The following is a 3,852-nucleotide window of genomic DNA, read 5'->3' on the forward strand; positions in this document are numbered from 1 at the left end:
TAGTTTTTATGTTAAATTCACATTTCTGGACTTTACTATGAGTTTGTGTGTTTTTCTGTGATTTCAGGTATTTTCTGGCTGAAATTGAGGGACTTGAGCAAAAATCAGATTCAGAGGTTGAAGAAGGACTGCTGATGCTGTTGGATTCTGACCTCCCTGCACTCAAAATGGATTTTCTGAAGCTACAGAACTCAAAATGGCGCGCTTCTAATTACGTTGGAAAGTAGACATCCAGGACTTTCCAGCAATATATAATAGTCCATACTTTGGCCAAGAATAGATGACGCAAACTGGTGTTCAACGCCAGCTCTCTGCCCAATTCTGGCGTCCAGCGCCAGAAAAGGATCAGAAACCAGAGTTGAACGCCAGAAATGGATCAAAACCTGGCGTTCAACTCCACAAATGGCCTCTGCACGTGGAAAGTTAAAGCTCATCCCAAGCACACACTAAGTGGGCCCCGGAAGTGGATTTATTCATCAATTACTTACTTCTGTAAACCCTAGTAGCTAGTTTATTATAAATAGGACCTTTTACTATTGTATTAGATATCTTTTGATCATCTTAGGATCTTAGGATCATCTTTGGATGCCTGGTTCTTAGATCAGAGGGGCTGGCCATTCGGCCATGCCTGGACCTTTTACTTATGTATTTTTAACGATAGAGTTTCTACACTCCATAGATTAAGGTGTGGAGCTCTGCTGTTCCTCAAAGATTAATGCAAAGTACTACTATTTTCTATTCCATTCATCTTATTTCGCTTCTAAGATATTCATTCGCACTTCAACCTGAATGTGATGAACGCGTGCCTGACAACCACTTCCGTTCTACTTTCGATTGAATGAGTGTCTCTTAGATCTCTTAACCAGAATCTTTGTGGTATAAGCTAGATTGATGGCAGCATTCAAGAGAATCCGGAAAGTCTAAACCTTGTCTGTGGTATTCCGAGTAGGATTCAATGATTGAATGACTGTGACAAGCTTCAAACTCGCGATTGCTGGGCGTAGTGACAGACGCAAAAGGATAGTAAATCCTATTCCAGTATGATCGAGAACCGACAGATGAATAGCCGTGCCGTGACAGGGTGCGTTGACCATGTTCACTGAGAGGATAGGATGTAACCATTGACAAGGGTGATGCCTCCAGACGATTAGCCGTGCCGTGACAGGGCATTTGGATCATTTTCCCGAGAGAAGACCGAAAGTAGCCATTGACAATGGTGATGCATTACATAAAGCCAGCCATGGAAAGGAGTAAGACTAATTGGATGAAGATAGCAGGAAAGCAGAGGTTCAGAGGAACGAAAGCATCTCTATTCGCTTATCTAAAATTCTCACCAATGATTTACATAAGTATTTCTATCCTGTATTCTATGTTTATTTAATTATTATTCGAAAACACCATTATCAATTTATATCTGCCTGACTGAGATTTACAAGGTGACCATAGATTGCTTCATACCAACAATCTCCGTGGGATTCGACCCTTACTCACGTAAGGTATTACTTGGACGACCCAGTGCACTTGCTGGTTAGTTGTGCGAAGTTGTGAACCATGGTATTGGCATCATGTTTTTGGCGCCATTACCAGGGAAAGAAAGAGCGATGAATTTTACATAATTAAAGTGTAATCACAATTTCTGCGCACCAGCAGCTGCACCCATTCGTTGAACATGTCAGGTGGACACCTCCTTGTCAGGTCCTTAAACCTCTCCCATGCTTCATACAGAGTCTCACCATCTTGTTGTCTGAAAGTTTGGACCTCAGCTCTCAGCCTATTGATTCGTTGAGGTGGGTAAAATCTTGCCAAGAATTTGTTCACCACATCTTCCCAAGTTGTCAAGCTCTCCTTTGGGAAAGACTCCAGCCACTTCGCTGCCTTATCCTTGAGTGAGAATGGAAATAAGAGCAGTCTATAAGCGTCAGGATGAACACCATTAGACTTCACTGTGTCACATATTCTCAGAAAGGTGGTTAAATGTTGATTGGGGTCCTCTTGGACATTCCCTCCGAACGAACAGTTGTTCTGAACAAGGGTGATGAGCTGTGGCTTCAGTTCAAAATTGTTGGCGTGGATGGTTGGGTTTTGAATGCTACTTCCACAGTTTCCTGGGTTTGGATTGATGTAAGAGCCTAAAACTCTTCTATCCTCCCCAGCATGATTTGCTCGACCTCCTCCGCCATGGTTGTGAGTCTCTTCCTCACGATGGTCTTCCATGTTTTCTTCCATGTTTGGTTCAAAGTATTCCTCCTCTTCCTCAGCACCAACTACTCTTTTTCCTCTTGCTTCCCTCCTTAATCTAAAAAAGGTTCTCTCAGGTTCAGAATCAAAGGAAGTTGAAGCCCCGCTTCTTCTCCCTGTCATACAACCAACAAGTTCAAGCAAGGAAAATAGATGCAGAAAGTATTTCTATCAGAATGACTGTTAGTGTGAGTGATGCAATATATCAAACAGTTAGTGGGTTAGTGAAATGAATTGTAAATAACAAAGAAAAAGTAGGGGGAAGGGAAGAAATTAACTAAAACAGAAAGTAAATGACTCAAACGGAAAATTAAATCAAACAAAAATAAAATGCTCAATCTAGTTATCCTCCAATTTAATCATTGTTGATGCACAATCAATCCCCGGCAACGGCGCCATAAACTTGATGCTCGGAAAACTTGTCTCATAACAAATTTCCTTTGGCAAGTGTACCGAATTTGTCGTCAAGTAAAAACTCACAATAGAGTGAGGTCGAATCCCACAGGGATTGATTGATCAAGCAACTTTAGTTAGAGGAATGTTCTAGTTGAGCGAATCAGAATTTGGGTTGAGAATTGCAGAAAATTAAATGGCGGGAAAGTAAATAACAGAAAAGTAAATGCTAGAAATAAAGAGCTGAATGTAAATGACGGAAAGTAAATTGCAGAAGCTTAAATGGGAATGGGGTAATTGCTCATAAAAGTAAATGACAGAAATTAAAGAGAATGGGTAAGATCAGAAATGGGGAGTTTATTGGGCTCAGGAGATGTTGCATTCTCCGGATCAATTTCATTTTCATCTCTTCCTCAATCAATGCACTCATTGATCTCCATGGCAATCTTAAGTGATCGAATTACAATTCCTTGTAATTCAATCTCTCAAATCTTGATCAATAGCCAATTCCTTGGTCAATTGCTCATGAGAAGAGATGAAGTATGGTCACTGATTATACCACATGCATTTCCCAAATCAAGTATTGAGAGGATTATAGTCACATATCCATCCAAACCCAATTTGGTCCAGCATGAGAAAGCATTTCTAGCATGATCTCTTCATTCCTCTTTCAAGGTTCAGAAGAGATCCAAGTTTGAATAGCTTCTTTTCCAAGATAACTACCCAATTGGATGAAGATCGAAAGCTTTTAAGTAAAATCAAGAGGAAAGATAGAAGAAGAATAATGAAAATTAGTATTGATCCATCAAATTACAACAGAGCTCCCTAACCCAATGAAAGGGGTTTAGTTGTTCATAGCTCTGGAAAATGAAAACAAAGATGGAGAATACATGATGAAACTAGAAGTGCAGAGAAAGTAAAATACAGAGAGTAGTTCTATGCCAAGAGGCTCCCTATAATTTCCAACTCCCAAAATAATTCAAAGCTACTCCTATATATACTACTCTTCTGATCTTCTAGTTGGCTCTTCAAGTCTTGGGTATGGGCCTTTGGATCTTGAGTTTGAAGCAGTTATCTTCTTCATTGGGCTTGGCTTTACTTGCAGAGAGAAAGTCTGAAGTGGGCAGAGACTTTAGCTCAGGACGTTAGTGCTGTTAACGTTCAGTGAAAATATGGGTTCAAGAACGTTAGTGACAATTACCTTTTTCACTAACGTTCCTC

The 3,852-nt window shown here is 40.3% G+C and overlaps 1 non-coding gene across 1 annotated transcript; it reads left to right on the forward strand.

Annotated features, from left to right (window-relative positions):
- The first annotated feature begins 1,669 nt into the window (after positions 1-1,669).
- On the forward strand, positions 1,670-1,773 carry LOC112725815 (small nucleolar RNA R71). The gene has a single exon (XR_003164898.1). It is a non-coding gene; the product is annotated as a small nucleolar RNA R71 (small nucleolar RNA).
- The last annotated feature ends 2,079 nt before the right edge of the window (positions 1,774-3,852 follow it).

Source organism: Arachis hypogaea, chromosome 11 (assembly GCF_003086295.3).
Source record: "Arachis hypogaea cultivar Tifrunner chromosome 11, arahy.Tifrunner.gnm2.J5K5, whole genome shotgun sequence".
Lineage (NCBI taxonomy): Eukaryota > Viridiplantae > Streptophyta > Magnoliopsida > Fabales > Fabaceae > Arachis > Arachis hypogaea.